Source organism: Mustelus asterias, chromosome 21, assembly GCF_964213995.1.
Source record: "Mustelus asterias chromosome 21, sMusAst1.hap1.1, whole genome shotgun sequence".
Lineage (NCBI taxonomy): Eukaryota > Metazoa > Chordata > Chondrichthyes > Carcharhiniformes > Triakidae > Mustelus > Mustelus asterias.
In genome coordinates this window covers 69,657,392-69,676,344 of record NC_135821.1, presented here as the reverse complement: position 1 = coordinate 69,676,344, position 18,953 = coordinate 69,657,392, and the positions used below count along the sequence as shown (strand labels likewise).

General features: G+C 46.3%; 1 protein-coding gene across 5 annotated transcripts in view; it reads right to left on the bottom strand.

Annotated features, from left to right (window-relative positions):
* The window catches only part of luzp1 (leucine zipper protein 1), a 176,723-nt gene that overhangs the window by 87,426 nt on the left and 70,344 nt on the right, over positions 1–18,953 (bottom strand). Inside the window, exon 1 of one of the 5 annotated variants that reach the window (XM_078238167.1) lies at positions 16,611–16,653. The exons of 3 other annotated variants lie outside the window; for them this stretch is intronic. The gene's annotated coding sequence lies outside the window, so the exon portion shown is untranslated. Of the gene's footprint in view, positions 1–1,169; positions 1,224–16,610; positions 16,654–18,953 lie in introns of those variants that run through there. One more of the 5 variants, XM_078238169.1, reaches the window with a different exon arrangement.

Sequence of the window (18,953 nt, the reverse complement as noted above, 5' to 3'; positions counted from 1 at the left end):
TGGGGTAGCTATCAGCACACTCGGGTTTGTTGGGGGAGCTATTAGCACACTCGGGGTTGTTGGGATTACTATTAGCACACTTGGGGTTGTTGGGGGAGCTATTAGCACACTCGGGGTTGTTGGGGGAGCTATCAGCACACTCGGGGTTGTTGTTGTAGCTATTAGCACACCCGGGGTTGTTGGGGTAGCTATTAGCACACTCGGGGTTGTTGGGGTAGCTATCAGCACACTCGGGTTTGTTGGGGGAGCTATTAGCACACTCGGGGTTGTTGGGGTAGCTATTAGCACACTCGGGGTTGTTGGGGGAGCTATTAGCACACTCAGGGTTGTTGTTGTAGCTATTAGCACACTCGGGGTGATTGGGGTAGCTATTAGCACACTCGGGGTTGTTGTTGTAGCTATTAGCACACTCGGGGTTGTTGGGGTAGCTATTAGCACACTCGGGGTTGTTGGGGGAGCTATTAGCACACTCGGGGTTGTTGGTGTAGCTATTAGCACACTCGGGGTTGTTGGTTTAGCTATTAGCACACTCGAGGTTGTTGGGGGAGCTATTAGCACACTCGGGGTTGTTGGTGTAGCTATTAGCACACTCGGGGCTGTTGTTGTAGCTATTAGCACACTCGGGGTTGTTGGGGGAGCTATTAGCACACTCGAGGTTGTTGGGGGAGCTATTAGCACACTCGAGGTTGTTGGGGGAGCTATTAGCACACTCGGGGTTGTTGGGGGAGCTATTAGCACACTCGGGGTTGTTGGGGTAGCTATTAGCACACTCGGGGTTGTTGTTGTAGCTATTAGCACACTCGGGGTTGTTGGTGTAGCTATTAGCACACTCGGGGCTGTTGGTGTAACTATTAGCACACTCGGGTTTGTTGGTGTAGCTATGAGCATACTCGGGATCATTCAGCAAGTGCCACCCAATCACAGAACCACATCCAACAGTGGGTGTCTCTGTATATTTTCTATTTTTTGTAAAAAGAGTCAGCTACGATGGAGTTGACTGAGGCAGTCATGGCCGTCAGATCAGCAGGCACTGGTGACTTTATTCAGTGACTGTCGGCAGATCCAGCAATTACTGAACACCGTGCTTTACAGCGTCTGCCAACTGTTTGTTCACAAGTGAACTCGAATGGGAGAAGCCCGTTGAAGCAATGTATAAAAAGCTCCATTACCATTCTGATGCTCCTGGAGTCTAGGAAGCTTTCAATGCTTTGTCGGGAACTTTCATTTTCAGTGCGCAAAGTGGCAATAAACTGTGTTTGCACAGTGTAACAGCTCCCGGTACAAAGGTCGGTATAAAAGCAACAGCACTGTGCAATCAAGCCAGAGCACACTGATCTACTGGCCTGTAATTAAACATGTATTTGTGAAATATCTATCGGTCTACACAGCAGCTCAGTTACCGAAAGCAAGTCTGATATGGACAATTCCTACATAAGAGCCAAAAGATTTACTTTCGCAACTTATTTCTCACATTCTATCCCATTTATGATGTATTTTGCTGCACTGTATCCCAACACAACCTTTTATATTCAATGTCAAGCGCAGTTCTTTTATGCACAGCAAGATCCCACAAACCGTTTATGCGATAAATCACCAGAGAAGCTACAACATTGATGCTCGTTGAACAACAAACGTTAGTCAGCACTGATCGAGAGAAATTCCTCACTCTTTTTCCCCAGGGTAGAAACGTCAATTACTTGGGGACATGGATTTACGGTAAAAGGGGGAAAAGTTTATGGGAGATGCCAGAGGGTGGTGAGTGCCTGGAATGCGCTGCCAGAGGAGGTGGTAGAAGCAGATACAATAGCAACGTTTAAGAGACATCTTGACAGATACATGAATAGGCAGCGAATAGAGGGATACGGACCACATAGAGGCAAAAGGTCTTCAGAAAGGTGTCGTGTGTCAGTGCAGGCTTGCTCGGGCAATGGGCCTGTTCCTGTGCTAAGCTGTTCTTTGAACAATTCCATGGGTTATTTGGCATCCATCCATCTCAGATGACAGCTCAATTATAGACCCTACTTTAATGCCTGTTAGATTTAAGAAAGTAAGAACTAGGAGCAGGAGTAGGACATCTGGCCCCTCGAGCCTGCTCCGCCATTCAATAAGATCGTGGCTGATCTTTTCGTGGACTCAGCTCCACTTACCCGCCCGCTCACCAGAACCCTTAATTCCTTTACCTTTGAAAAATCTATCTATCTTTGTCTTAAAAACATTCAACGAGGTAGCCTCAACTGCTTCACTGGGCAGAGAATTCCACAGATACTTTCTGGTTATATCACAGCTTGGGCTCCTGCTCTGTCCAAGACCGCAAGAAACTACAAAGGATCGTGAATGTAGCCCAGCCTCCCATCCATTGACTCTGTCTACAATTCCCGCTGCCTCGGAAAAGCAGCCAGCATAATTAAGGACTCCATGCACTCCGGACATTCTCTCTTCCACCTTCTTCCGTCGGGAAAAAGATACAGAAGTCTGAGGTCACGTACCAACTGACTCAGCTTCTTCCCTGCTGCTGTCAGACTTTTGAATGGACCTACGTCGCACTAAGTTGATCTTTCTCTACACCCTAGCTATGACTGTAACACTATATTCTGCACTCTCTCCTTTCCTTCTCTATGAATGGTATGTTTTGTCTGTATGGCATGCAGGAAACAATACTTTTCATTATATATGAATACATGTGACAATAATAAATCAAATTTAAAAAAATCAAAGATTCACAATTCTTTGGGTGAATAGGTTCCTCCTCAACTCAGTCCTAAATCTGCTCCTCCATATTTTGAGGCTATGCCCCCCATTTCTGGATTTACCCGCCAGTGGAAATAACCTCCCTGCTTCTATCTTATCTATTCCCTTCATAACTTTATAAGTTTCTATAAGATCCCCCTCATTCTTCTAAATTCAAATGAGTATAGTCCATCTCTCCTCATAAGCCAACCCACTCAACTCTGGAATCAACCTAGCGAATCTCCTCTGCACCCGCTTCAGTGCCTGTATATCCTTTCTCAAGTAAGGAGACCAAAACTGAACACAATATATTACTAAGGTGAAGGATATGCAGGTGAAGGGAACTGATTGACAGGGTATCTTGAGTACATATAAAGAAAGACTTGGTAATGATATTTTTCTTTAATATGCTTCCGTTGAAGTTTTTATTTTTTGCCACAATGCCCCTTTAAAAGGCTTCTTCTTTACTTAATTTGATCATTTATTCACTCAAACGAGTACAAAAGCAGACTTCTGGGTCGCTGAGCATTGATAGGTGGAGGCAGACATGAGTAATACTGCATTCTGTAATGAAACCAACCATCAGGAAAAGGATTTGTGATAAAACTCCCCATCTGGCTGGGATCCAATCTCTCTCCAGTCAAATCAAAAGGAAAATGGGGACAGCTGATCAACTGGGACCCTGATCCTAAATGCTCGGGATTTTACAGCCGAGCTCAAGCGAGGCCGCAAATTCCCACCCCAGGTCAAAAGGAGATTTCCGCTCTCGGACCCTCGCTCGCACCAATTTCGTGGTGGGTGAGGTGGTAGAGTTCTGACCTATGTATTTAGTTTTCACTTGACTTTATATTTAAAGTAGTCACTCAGGCAGAAATAATTCCTTGTCCCTAAACTGGACCTAATAGGTTTGTTAAGAAGAAACGTATTGGGGTTGAAGTTGTTCCTGTGTTGCAACATTGAAGTATGTATTTTACCCAGGGCTGGATTACCATTGGAGTCAATAGGAGGGGTGTCAGACAGGCAGCTGATTCACCCTAACCAGTCGCTTGTCTGAAGGACAATTTCATCCCTGTACATTCAACATTTATTTATTAGTGTCACAAGCAGGCTTACATTAACACTGCAATGAAGTTACTGCGGAAATCCCCTAGCTGCCACGCTCCGGTGCCTGTTTGAGTACACTGAGGGAGAATTTAGCATGGCCAATGCACCCTAACCAGCACGTCTTTCGGACTATGGGAGGAAACCAGAGCACCCGGAGGAAACCCACGCAGTCATGGGGAGAACGTGCAGACTCCGCACAGACAGTGATCAGAGGCCGGAATCGAACCCGGGTCCCTGGCGCTAACTGGTGCTAACCACAGTGCCACCGTGCTGCCCCATCTTGACATTTGAGTGTACAGGATGAGACACAGAGGCACAAACACTCCCATGCCAGACTAAGTCACTTGACTGCCCTACTATAAACTGTCATAAGCCCCAGCCAGTAAACAGAGCAATATTGTTACAATATGTTTATTATCTGCAAACCAAGATCAGAGATATTAATGCACAGACATTCATTGGCTGTGGGTGTTGCTGGCTAGACCAGCATTTATTGCCCTCTAGAAGGTAGCGCTGAGCTGCTCTCTTGAACGGTAGTGATACACCCACTGCGCTGTTGGGGATAGGGCTCCAAGTTTGTGACGCAGCCACAGTAAAGGAACAGCAAAATAGTTCCAAATCAGGCTGATGTGCAGGTTGGAGGTTGAACCTGCAGACGGCGGTGCTCCCAGGGACCTGCTGCCTTCGCTATTCCAGGATAGAAATTTGGAAGGTGCTGTCGAAGGAGCCTTAGCGAGTTGCTGCAGTGCATCTTGTCGCTGGGACACACTGCTGCCACTTTGAGCTGTGGTGGAGGGAGTGAATGCTTAAGATGCTGAATAGAGTGATAATTAAGTGGCCTGCTTTATCCTGGATAGTGTCGAGCGTCTCGGATGTTGTTGGAGCTATACTCACCCAGACAATTTATTCTACCATACTCCTGACTTGTGTTGGAGAAGTTTTGGGGAGTTATGAAGTGAGTCACTCGCACAAAATTATAATCTCTGATCTTAATTAAAATTTATTGAATTGAATCACAGCGTGAACACTTAAGGAGGTAATTGCTGCTGAGGTAATTCATTTAGATACTGATTATTGGTTTCACAGATCAGGTATTTCATTGCATTTGCTATTTAGTTTGCAGTTAAATAGACTCCCTTCCCCCACATTCATCCACAATAGAAAGATTGCCAAATCCGGGCAGGTATTGCAGAATGCAGACTGAGGCTGTCAGCTACAGTATCACTGGGGCGAGATACTCTGAACACTCAGAGTTTATCGTTGCCTTAATTTTAGTCTCTTTTAACAGTGCGATAGGAGAAATTCCCAGGTCATTGGGTAGAAAACTTGCAAAGCAACAAACAAAGCCTGCTGACAATTCTTTTAAAACCTGATTTGGAAAGTTTGAAGGTAGGGTTCTGAATATTTCATCTATTTCTCCCATTAAATACAAAAATATGCTAATCAGTCTGTCATCTTTCAGGCCAAAGGCTCAATCAAGTAGTGGGAACCACTGGGGATGCTTTTCTCTAATCACCAAGTTCCCAAAAAGTCAGGATAAAAGCAAATTACTGCGGATGCTGGAATCTGAAACCAAGACAGAAAATGCTGGAAAATCTCAGCAGGTCTGGCAGCATCTGTCAGGAGAGAAAAGAGCTGACGTTTCGAGTCCAAATGACCCTTTGTCAGAGCTAAAAGGCAGAGGCTGTTTTTCTCTCTTTTTTCAGCTCCTTTCTCTCCTTACAGCTGCCAGACCCGCTGAGATTTTCCAGCACCTTTTCTCTTTGGGTCCCAAAAAGTCAGTTTGAGTTTAAAAGAGTTTCTCTGGTCTCCAGTCACACTCGCTGCTTTAACTACATTAGACTGGGGATCAATCCACCCCACTGTTCCACAAACAGCCATGAAGCTGTCCAGACGATGCGCTCCCTGCTGCAGGTACCCTGAATCCTTGCTCAACTCCTCGCACTTGAAAGAAACGCACAGACAGCCCAACCGGATAGGACACCAGATTCAGCTACCTACAAAGCTCGACTGTAATTGTACAGGGCATTGGTGAGGCCACACCTGAAATATTGTGTGCATTTTTGGTGTACTTATCTGCGGAAGGATGTCCTCGTTATAGAGGGAGAGTTGGATTGCCGCTCTGTACCCAATCATTTACGCCAAATTTCTCCTGTGCCTGTCTCGCTCGACCTGTGTCTGTCTTCCCCTCGTACTTTAAACATAGGTTTAAGGTGCGTGGGGAAAAGTTTAGAGGAGATGTGCGAGGCAATTTTTTTTTTACACAGAGGGTGGTGAATGTCTGGAACGCACTGCCCGGGGAGGTGGTGGGAGCAGGTATTTAAGGGGCATCTGGACGAATACATGAATAGGATGGGAATGGAAGGATACGGACTTCGTAAGAGCACACGGTTTTAGTTTAGGCAGACATCAAGATCGGCGCAGGCTTGGAGGGCCGAAGGGCCTGTTCCTGTGCCGTACTGTTCTTTGTTCTTTGACCTTCCAACTCAGGTTGGGCGAGATTCAGAGAGCGTAGCAGTCTCCAAAGCCCAGCCTCGCAGTCCAGCAGGGTTGGATCAAAGGAGGACACACCCTCTTTTTCTTTACAGCACTGGCTGCCGTAAAGCAGTTGGCTTTATGGTCCGATTTGAAATTGACAGGACAGCGAGTAGGTAAGGTAAGTGGATCGGATTGGGGGTGTGAAGAGGTCAGACACTGCGGGGGGGGTGGGGAGGGGGGAGGGGGGGGGGAACCTGGGTCTTTACAATAGTTACCCCAGAAGTGAGGAGAGGTTTAATTCTTCTTCCATTTTCTGAGTAACTATTAGTTTAACCCAGCCAGAACCATCCGAAGTTTGTGTTTTTGGATGGTGCCCAGCGCAGGGTTTTTGGGCGGGGGGGGGGTGTTTGCACATCTGGGGAATTGCTGTGCAAACCCTTAACACCTGTGACCTTTCGAGAGAGATTCCCCAGCGCATCTTTGGGGTGCCCCCACAATCTGTCGCTGGGGAGTTCGGAGCCTATTGTCCAGTTATTATCACATTGATGTTTGTGGGATCTTGCTGTGCATAAATTGGCTGCTGCATTTCCTACATTACAAAAGTGGCTCAATTTTCAAAAAGTGCTTCATTGGCTGTGAGACATTTCGAGACGTGCAGTGGTTGTGAAGGTGCTGTATAAATACAAGTCTTCCTATCAGTCCATCTGTGGATTCATCATGCAACACAGAAGGAGGCCATTTGGCCCATCGTATCTGTGCCGGCTCTTTCAAAACAGCTGTCCATCAATTTGTCCTGCTCCTTCACTCAGGGAATTCTTACAGGGCTCGGAGAGTCGTCACTGTTGGGTTAGTGGGTGCTGCTTTGTGTCACAGTAAACCGTCCAGTCAGCGCATTCAGTACGGAGGTCGAACTCTCCTTGGCCCTCCCCGGGTTAGCGAGCCATGGGTTAGCCAGGATTCCTGCTGCCAATCTCGACACAAAGGAGCAAAGCAAGCCTGCGATATCCAGCACAAGTAGTTTGTTGACTTCCAACACTGGGACTCACGTGCGAAAAAAAGTTGGCACTTGGGTGAAGTAGCACAGGACAGCTGGCCGCCTAGTAATCGTAACCCAGTGAGAGTTATTATCTTGAGGAGAGACAGGGAGAAAAATCACAGGGAAATACTGCTTAAAGAGTTTAATCCTGAGCGTTTCTGTGTAAAAGGGACAGCAAGGGCCAACAGAGCCATTCTTTTCAGCACTGCCAACATGCAGGATTATATTCTTATCTCTGTAGGGCATGTCACTTCCCCACAATTCAACCATTTATAAATCATATGTATAATCTACAGGGAGTTGCTGTTGCCATTGGTAACTATTCACCCTCTCTCTCTTTCTCACCCTAAAGTGAAAGGCAATCTCCCTCATCGTCCTGTACCCTACTGTTATTCCTACATCAAGTATTTAGCGTTTGTTAAAGTCAATTAAGTCAGTCAGGAAGCCTAGAGCTTCTGATATTTCATTAGTAACGGGTTACATCATTAACACTGCTGCCCTGAAGCTGGGCGCAACCTTTTATTGGTGCCTTTCGGAGCTTTATTTCTAATTTAAAAAGCCAACACAAATTAAGTCCAATCATGGTCCCCACACGAGGGACAAACCAGATCCAAGCTGACAAGATATTGCATCTCATCTTGGGCTCCGTCAAACAAGATCCAAGCCGACAGGATGAGGCATTGTACCCCCTCCCAGGCTTGATCTAAAGCTTCACCTTAGCCTAAAGGCCGAGATGGCTTTGGAAAACCGCAGCAGATAAAGCCTCAATTTAACCTCATTAGTATCCTGATCCTTTACTCTACCCTAGCCTGGGCAAACCAGCATCGCAGGCATCAGTACACCCCCCCCCCCCCAGTGCAATGGGCTAACCCCATCCCCTATCTGATCATGGTTTCACCCTGAGTTGTAAGTTGTTGCTCTGTTTTGTTATCCCATTCCCCCAGCCCCGCCTATCACCCAACCACATCTGACCCTTTTCCAAGGGCATTTTTGCAGTCGAGGTGAACAGCCGGGTGCAGGGAAATGCATCTTCCTCCTGTTAGCTGCCCGTTTTCTTGTGTTGCGTGTTCATCGGAAGTGAGTGTCACCGAGAAGGCCAGCATTTGACTCCCATCCCTAATTGCCCTCGAGAATCTGGTGGTGATCCACCTTCTGGAACCTCTACAGTCCGTGTGGCCAACTGAATGGTTGGTCAGGTTGCATCAGAGGGCAGTTAAGAGTTGACTCTGTTGTTGTGGAGCTGGAGGCCCAGGTAGGCTAGACTGGGTTAGGATGGTGGATTTCCTTCCCCAAAGGGCCCAGGTAGGCTAGACTGGGTTAGGATGGTGGATTTCCTTCCCCAAAGGGCACTGGTGAGCCTCATGGGGTTTTTATGACAATCCGAACGTTTCATGGTCACCATTCCCGAGACTAACTTTTTATCTGGGCGGCACGGTGACACAATGGTTAGCACTGCTACCTCACAGCGCCAGGGACCCGGGTTCAATTCCAGCCTCGGGTCACTGTCTGTGTGGAGTTTGCACATTCTCCCCGTGTCTGTGTGGGTTTCCTCCAGGTGCTCCGGTTTCTTCCCATAGTCCAAAGGATGTGCGGGTTAGGTGGATTGGCCATGCTGAATTGCCCCTTAGTGTCAGGGGGATTAGCTAGGGTAAATGTATGGGGTTGTGGGGATAGGGCCTGGGTGGGATTGTGGTCGGTGCAGACTCGATGGGCCGAATGCCCTCCTTCTGCATTGTAGGATTCTATGATTCTATTCCAGATTAATTAAAGGATTGAATTTAAATTCCACCAACTGCCGTAGTGGGATTTGAACTTGCGTCCCCAGGGCATTATGTCAGGTCTCCGGATTACTAGTCCAGTGAAATACACTGTGCTGCTGTTTCCCCACTCACTGTGTAGAGCAGCTCACATCCCATGGACCACTGGCATGGTAGATGATCTGTAGGATTCTATGATTATTCTTTCGTGGGATGCGCCCAACATTTATTGCCCTTGAGCTGAGTGGCTTGCTTGGCCATTTCAGAGGGCAGTAAATAGCTATGGTGTCACACCCATTGCTGTTGACCTGGGGTCACCATGTAGGCCAGGCCAGCTAAGGCCGGCAGATTTCCTGAGTGACGTTAGTGAACCAGATGGGTCTTTAATGACATTACTGAGACTACCTTTCAATTCCAGATTTAAAAAAAAATTAAATTAATTTTTTAAAAACTGAATTTAAATTCCACCTGTTGTTGTGGTGGGATTTGAACCTCTGACCCAAAGCATTAGCCAGGGCCTCTGGTATAATGTCCAGTGACATTACCACTATGTCACCATCTACCCGAGATCTTTGGGAAACTGGTACCAAACAATTGGCCTTTGTGGGTTTTTCTGGGCAGCAGTGGTTAGCACTGCTGTCTCACAGTATAAGGGACTCAGGTTCAATTCTGGCCTTGGGCGTCTGTGTGGAGTTTGCACATTCTCCCTGTGTCTGAGTGGGTTTCCTCCGGGTGCTCCGGCTTCCTCCCACAGTCCAAAGCTGTGCAGGTTAGGTGGATTGGCCATGCTAAAATTGCCCCTTAGTGTCCCAAGATGTATAGGTTAAGGGGATTAGTGGGGTAAATACGTAGAGATATGGGGATTGGGCCTGGATAAGTAGCTTTGTTGGAGAGTCGGTTCAGACCCGATGGGGCAAATGGCCTGCTTCTGCACTGTAGGAATTCTATGATTCTATCAAAACCTAAACCAGTACATCTATAAGAGGTCATAGAAACACAGAAACTAGAAGCATGAGGATCATTGAATTCAATATCCTGATTCCCCCCTTCCCCCCATATCCCTTGATCCCTTTAGCCCCAAGAGCTAGATCTAATTTCTTCTTGAAATCAGACAACATTTTGGTCTCAACTACATTCTGTGGTAGTGAATTTCATACATTCACCACCCTCTGGGTGAAGAAATTTCTCATCACCTTAGTTTTAAAAGGTTTACCCTGTATCCTCAAACTATGGCCCCTAGTTCTGGATTCCCCCACCATCGGGAACATTCTTTCTGAATCTACCCTGTCTAACCCTGTTAGAATTTTATAAGTTTCTAGGAGATCCCCTCTCACTCTTCTAAACTGCAGTGAATACAATCCTAACTGACTTAGTCTCTCCTCATATGACAGACCTGCCATCCCAGGAATCAGCCTAGTAAACCTTCGCTGTACTCCTATGGCAAGGACATCCTTCCTCAGATAAGGACACCAAAACTGCACACGATACTCACTAACGCCCTATACAATTGCAGCAAAACATCCCTATCCCTATACTCAAATCCTCTCACTATGGAGGCCAACATACCATTTGCCTTCTTTACTGCCTGCTGTACCTGCACGCTTACTTTCAGCGACTGATGCACGAGGACACCAAGGTCTCACTGAGTATCCACCTCTCTCAAATTACACCCATTCAAGTAATAATTTGTCTTCCTATTATTGCTACCAAAGTGGATAAGCTCACATTTATCCACATTATACTGCATCTGCCATGCATATGCCCACACACTCAGCCTGTCCAAATCACGCTGAAGCATCTCTGCATCCCCGTCACACTCAACTTTATATCCTCTTCAAATTTGGAGATAATACATCAAGTTCTCTCTTCCAAATCATTAATATATGATGTGAACAGTTGGGGCCCTAGCACAGATCTCTGCGGAACCCCACTAGTCACTGACTGCCAATCAGAGAAAGACCCATTTATGCCAACTCTTTGCTTCCCACCTGCTAACCAGTTTTCTATCCATCTCAAGAAATTACCTGCAATCCCATGTGCTTTAACTTTACATCGTAGTTTGTTAGAATAAAGAACAAAGAAAATTACAGCACCGGAACAGCCCTTCGGCCCTCCAAGCCTGTTATGTCAGACCTTGTTGAAAGCCTTCTGAAAGTCTAAATAAACCACATCCACTGGTTCTCCTCGGTCAACTCTACTAGTTACATCCTCAAAGAATTCCAATAGATTCATCAAGCATGATTTCACTTTTGTATCTCCATGTTGACTTTGATTACATGACTGCTTTCCAAATGCTGAGTTATAAAATCCTTGATGATGGGCCCTAGCAACTTCCCCAATCCCAACGTTAGACTCACTGGTCTATAGTTCCCTGTTTTCTCTCTACGTCCCTTTTTGAATAGCGGGCTTACATTAGCTGCCCTCCAATCTGTAGGAACCAGTCCTGAGTCCAAAGGACATTGGAAAATAACCACCAATGGATCTAGTATTTCCAGGGCCACTTCCTTAAGTACTCTGGGATGAAGATTATCAGGACCTAAAGATTTATCCATCTTCAATCCCATCAATTTCCCCAAAACTTTTTCTCTACTAATGCTGATTTCCTTCAGCTCCTCACTAAAACATGTTTCTCTCAGAACTTCTTGTACATTATTCATGTTTTCCTTTGAAGACTGAAGGAAAGTAGGAATTTAATTCCTCAGCCATTTCTTTATCCCCCATTATGAATTCTCCTGTGCCTGACTGTAAGGGGCCTACATTTGTTTTTGTCAATCTTTTTCTCTTTACATATCTATAGAAACTTTTACAGTCAGTTTTTATGTTCTCCGCTAGCTTACTTTCATACTCTATTTTTCCCTTCTTAATCAATCCCTAGGTCCTTTGCTGAATTTTAAACTGCTCCCAATCCCCAGGCCTATTACTTTTTCTTGCCAATTTGTTTGCTTCTTTCTTGAATCTGATACTATCTCTAATTTCCCTTGTAAGCCATGGCTTGGTCACAATTCCCTCACCACTCTTGTGCTAAACAGGAATAAACAACTTCTGGAGTTCACCTATTCGTTCTTTAAATGCCTGCCATTGCCTGTCCACTGTCTTTCCTTTCAGTAATGTTTCCCAGTCCATCATGGCTAATTCATGCCTCATACCATCATAGTTACCCTTATTGAGATTCAGGACACTGGTCTCAGAATCAACGACATCATTATCCACCTTGACAAAGAATTCCACCATATTATGGTTACTCATCCCTAAGGGTTCTCTCACAACTAGATTGCCAACTGATCCTTTCTCATTGCACAACACCCAGTCCAAGATGGCCTGTTCCCTTGTTCGTTCCCTGGTCTGCGTGTCCAAAGGCATAGAAGTCAAGCGATCAATACATGATTATAACATGATAATATTGTTTTGATTATGATTTAATTTGATTTATTGTTGTCGCATGTATTGGTATACAGGTGAAAAGTATAACTTCTTGCGCGCTATACAGACAAAGCATACCGTTCATAGAGGAGAGGAGAGGGTGCAGAATGTAGTGTTACAGTCATAGCTAGGGTGTAGAGAAAGATCAACTTAATGCGAGGTAGGTCCATTCAAAAGTCTGACAGCAGCAGGGAAGAAGCTGTTCTTGTGTCGGTTGGTACATGACCTCAGACTTTTGTATCTTTTTTCCCGATGGAAGAAGGTGGAAGAGAGAATGTCCGGGGTGGGTGGGGTCCTTGATTATGCCGGCTGCCACCTGTGAACTGTGGCAGGAGCACTGGAATGTTGTCCTAACATTCAAAAGAGACCTCATGCTTGCACTCGATTGCTGAAGGAAAGGATCGCTCCCTTCCTGTGTGGGAGCTCTGTATTGAAATGCTGCAAATTAGCACCAACTAGACTCGCTTTCCTGTAGCAATGACCCAGCAATTCTCGCTGAGCTCCTCACCACTGCTCCCTCCCATACTCCCACACCCAGGGGCTAGACAGATCCAGGCCCTGTTACTCCAATGTTCTGACAGTCTCGCCACTCTCAGCTTGACCTCTGATGCCCTTTTCCCCGCCCACTCGGGCTGGATTCCAGGTTGGAGCACCAAAAGGTGACCCACCACCCATGTGACTCAGCTCAGTTCAGTTTGGATGACTTCATCCAAGTAGGTACAGTAACAAACGTGTCAACAGCATTGTGCAACTGGGTCGCAACACTGAAGGGAGTGCTCAAAACAATTATCTGTGAGCACAAAGACCAGGGATTGAATTTTACACAAGTATAGAAATTCCTCGGCCAGAGGAATTCAATACCATTGGCTGGCTCGACTGTCTGGGTTTTTATTCCTGTATAGCGTAACAATCGATAATGAAAACTAGTGCCAGGGACCCAGGTTCCATTCCTGCCCTGGGTGACTGTGTGGAACAAAGAACAAGAACAAAGAACAATACAGCACAGGAACAGGCCCTTCGGCCCTCCAAGCCCGCGCCGCTCCCCGGTCCAGGATTGAATCCTGAATCCAGGATCCCCGCCCAATTTTCCAGCCTATCTACATACCAATATCCTATCCACCGAGCTGTCCCTCACAGCTACGATGCTTTGTTCATCACAACCTATTAACTCACCCCCACCCCCCATTCCAGACCATGTGATCTCCAGGGAGAGGCGAAAACCCAGAGTGAAAACCCCAGGGCCAATATGGGGAAAGAAAATCTGGGAAATTCCTCTCCGACCCCCTGAGGCGATCGAAACGAGTCCAGGAGATCACACTGGCCCTGATCGGAAAATGCTTCCCAACCCTATTCATTTCCACTTCCACGAACACCATATGAATTCCCTGCCCCCGAGACAGGTTCCCAACTATCCGCAGTGCAGGAGCCTGCACATTCTCCCCGTGTCTGCGTGGGTTTCCTCCAGGTGCTCTGGTTTCCTCCCACAGTGCAAAGATGTGCAGGTTAGGTGCATTGGCCATGCTAAATTCTCCCTCAGTGTCAGGGGGACTAGCTAGGGTAAATGTATGGGGTTATGGGGATAGGGCCTGGGTGGGATTGTGGTCGGTGCAGACTCGATGGGCTGAATAGCCTCCTTCTGCGCTGTATGATTCTATGACTCTAAAGATAATATTTTAGAAATACAGCAGAATTTTGCTTTGAAATACATTCCAAGTGACTGTTCAGACAATATTTAAATTAATATCGCCCATTTCTGCTCTAAGATTTATGAGTCATTCTGTGATGGGTTGAAGCAAGCGTTAGGAGTTACTGTAGGTCACATGATTTATTCTAGGACCTGTTTGAACAAGCCAAGAATATGAACAAAATGGCATCAAAACAGATGGTTTCAACCCCGGTGAATCTGACACCGACATAAATATAAAGTAACGTGGTATCAGTGGTAATCACCAGCCTTGGGCTTCAGTGAGTTGGGAAGTGAAGTTTTCTACTCCATTCTGACTTGGTGCTTTGGGATAGAGGCACCAAGAGCAAGGGTTTGAACCTTCGCTCCTATTTGCTGTCCAGGTTTTCGTGGGTGGCACAGAATCATAGAATCCCTACAGTACGGAAAGAGGCCATTTGGCCCATCGAGCCTGCACCGACCACAATCCCACCCAGGCCCCACCCCCATATCCCTACATATTTACCCGCTAATCCCTCTAACCTGCGCATCTCAGGACTTCGAGGGGCAATTTCTAGTACGGCCAATCAACCTAACCCGCACATCTTTGGACTGTGGGAGGAAACCGGAGCACCCGGAGGGAACCCACGCAGACACAAGGAGAATGTGCAAACTCCACACAGACAGTGACCCAAGCCGGGAATCGAACCCGGGTCCCTGGAGCTGTGAAGCAGCAGTTGCTAACCACTGTGCTACCGTGCCGCCCTCTAAAAATGTGGTTAGCCTCACAGCGCCAAGGACCCGGGTTCGATTCCGGCCTCTGGTCACTGTCTGTGCAGAGTCTGCACGTTCTCCCCGTGTCTGCGTGGGTTTCCTCCAGGAGCTCCAGTTTCCTCCCAAGATCACATTCAGTCCCCATTTTTAAATCAAGGCGCTGATGTGTTACGGTTAACATAGGTATGGTTAAAATCATATATTGCCCTTATTTTGCTATATTTTGAATACTATGATGTTGTAGCTAATTAATAAGACTGAGCAAGGAGGTAGAGTTGGTAGGAACATAATGGGTTCTGCCTGAGAGATGTAAAACACTGCAATCTCTGGTTGGTGTAATGAGGGACCAGATCCTTGGTGGCCATGGGGGCGGGCGAGTGAGAGGTGGGGCCACCTCGGTTCTCTGGGGCTTCAACCTAGTTGTATTAAAAGGCTGTTAGGTCCTCGAGCCCTCAACCACCCCATCCTCCACCCACTCCCCATTGCCCTCTTCCTCTTCACATGCCAACTCAATCTCAATCGAGAGCTTCAAGTTTTTAGGTGTCCAGATCACCAACAACCTGTCCTGGTCCCCCCATGCTGACGCTATAGTTAAGAAAGCCCACCAACACCTCTACTTTCTCAGAAGACTAAGGAAATTTGGAATGTCAGCTACGACTCTCACCAACGTTTACAGATGCACCATAGAAAGCATTCTTTCTGGTTGTATCACAGCTTGGTATGGCTCCTGCTCTGCCCAAGACTGCAATAAACTACAAAGGGTCGTGAATGAAGCCCAGTCCATCACTCAAACCAGCCTTCCACCCATTGACACTATCCACTTCCTGCTACCCTGGAAAAGCAGCCAGCATAATTAAGGACCCCACGCACCCCGGACATTCTCTCTTCCATCTTCTTCCGTCGGGAAAAAAGATACAAAAGTCTGAGGTCATGTACCAACTGACTCAAGAACAGCTTCTTCCCTGCTGCCATCAGACTTTTGAATGGACCTACCTCGCATTAAGTTGATCTTTCTCTACACCCTAGCTATGACTGTAACACTACATTCTGCACCCTCTTCTTCCCTCTCTATATATGGTATACCTTGTCTGTGTAGCATGCAAGAAACAATACTTTTCACTGTATACTAATATGTGACAACACTAAATCAAGTCAACTCAGTGCCAATTCCTGCTCCCCAGCCACTTCCCATGGTCCCTCAGACTCTCCCGGTCAACTCAATGCCAACTAATGATGCCCAACCACCTCTCATAGTTTGTCACACTCTCTCTTTATCAACTCATGTCAACTCCATGTCCCCTTCCATACCCATTCAGCCAGCATGCACTGTGTACATGCCTAATGAGCCATAAAATAACAATGGCAAGTGTGGAACTACTCAGAAAAAAACACTCAATTCAGAAATGTTCTTTGGAAATGGAACTTTTGTTCCTGCAGCCCTATAATCTGTCAATCATATTATAAACATAAAAACATTGAGACATTGACAATTGAGATCACAGCAAGAAATTATACCCACTCAAAGACGTAAATCAAGTCAAGTCAACAATTAATTTCACTTGTCAAAACAGATTCGGCGCTAAGTTGATGCTTTCCTTTGTCTGAACTCTCAGCCGTGCCTGTATAATAAGAGAGGTGGACCTGTCTATACCTGCGATGGAGCTGGCCAGGTTGAGAGTGTAGGGTGTAGGCTCACTGTCTGCCTCCTTAACCTGCGCAGGTGCAAATTGCCAGTGTCAGGAATGGCGGCAGGAATCCTGGAATTGGCTCCTTTCTTCCATTTTTAGGTAGCCCCGGAATCGTCCCAACTCCGTAATAATCCGACCCCAAGTGTCTACTTGTAGAAAACGCCTTGAAATATAAACAAGGTGCTTTTTACATGTGGCATGGACGGCATGGTGGCACGGACAGCATGGTGGCATAGTGGCTGGTACTACTGCTTCACAGGGCCAGGGCCTTGAGTGACGGTGAGGAGTTTGCACATTCTCCCCGTGTCTGCGTGGGTTTCCTCAAAGGTGCTCTGGTTTCCTCCCACAGTCCAAAAAGATGTGCAGGTTAGGTGGATTGGCCATGCTAAATTGCCCCTTGGTGTTCAAGATGTGTAGGTTAGCAGGGTAAATATATGGGGTTACAGGGATAGGGCCTGGGTAAGATGCTCAGTCAGAGAGCTAGTGCAGACTCAATGGGCCAAATGGCCTCCTACTGCACTGTAGGGATTCTATGATTGTACGGTGTGAGAACTCTACTTCAGGAACTGATTCTCAAGAGTTTGATTCTATATTCTCACCTTTGCCCTCAGATGCCATTTGCTGCTAGATTTAGAGTGCTGTGAGACCCATCACTGCCCCTCCCCCTGCTGCCCCTCCCTCCACTGCTCCTCCCCCTCGGTGCCCCCCCACCCTTGCCCCCGAGTCAGCACAGATTCACACTGAGGTCATTTCCACGCTGATCCCACGGAAACACTCATCATGCTTGCCCGGGATCTGGCTGCAATTTGGAGCTGGAGACAGAAAGCTCTTCTGCTAATCACACACTCAGTTTCGATGCCAACTACTCAATGCTGCATTTGAGTAGGGTTTAATCCTCACAGTTTGAAGATGCAGAACAGTCCCAGCACCATATTAAATGACCACAATCCAGTCCTGAGCTCAGCATCACCAGACCACTCTTTGGACACCAAGCCGACATTCATCCTGCCAAATATGGATCAGTTATTATGGCATTTATCTGAAAAATATTTCCAGATTTTGTTTTTAGTTATGTGGCACTTACTGCCTCTCTCTCCCTTCTCCTCCTATTTACACTCCCTAACACCACAAATCGCCAAACTGGTTTGCTGTAATGATTCAACACTTAGGACAGAGCCAAGGAGATATTTCTTCACCCAAAGAGTGGTGAGCCTGTGGAATTCATTACCACAGGAACTAATTGATGCCAAAACATTGAATGTATTCAAGAGGCGGCTGGATATAGCACTCGAGGCGAATGGGATCAAAGGTTATGGGGAGAAAGCAGGATTAGGCTATTGAGTTGGACAATCAGCCATGATCATGATGAACAGCGGAGCAGGCTCGAAGGGCCGAATGGCCTCTTGTAACATTTGAGCATAATTCACATGATACTAAAAAAAAAAGACCACATTTAAGATGGGGAAGCGATGGTCTAGTGGTATTATCGCTAGACTATTAATCCAGAAACTCAGCTAATGTTCTGGGGACCCGGGTTCAAATCCCACTTCAGCAGATGGTGGAATTTGAATTCAATGTAAAAAGAAATCTGGAATTAAGAATCTACTGATGACCATGAAACCATTGTTGGAAAAACCCATCTGGTTCACTAATGTCCTTTAGGGAAGAAAATCTGCCGTCCTTACCTGGTCTGGCCTACATGTGACTCCAGAGCCACAGCAATGTGGTTGACTCTCACCTGCCCTCCAAGGACAACTAGGGATGGGCAGTAAATGCTGGCCCAGACAGCGACGGCCACATCCCACGAATGAAAAAAAAATTACCCGTGGATTTCTGTAACTTCACTTATAATAAATAGTTAACATTGAGTGATTTTATAAATATTTTGTGATTTTGTGAATTTTACTATAAAATACCTTTCAGTCCATTGAGCGTGCTCTGCCATCAATGAGATCATGGCTGATTTGATATGATAATCCTCAACTCCACTTTCCTGCTTTATCCCCATAACCCTCGATTCCCTTACTGATTGTCTATCTCAATATAAAATATTTATAAATCGTGATTTTATTGAGGGGAGAGTTACCCTTTGTGCATTCCAACAGTGACGACACTTCAAAATAAAGCGTACTCATTGGCTCAGAGCAGCGCTGGCTTTAGTGAAATACACTAATGTAGGTGTCGTCCTCTCTGTTACTGGTACATCACCTGATTGGGCTCAGTCAATACGAGTTGGCAGATTGTTGTTTGTAGCAGACTGGCTTATTCTGTCCACATGTGTTTCCAACAAGAACCCACCGGGTTTT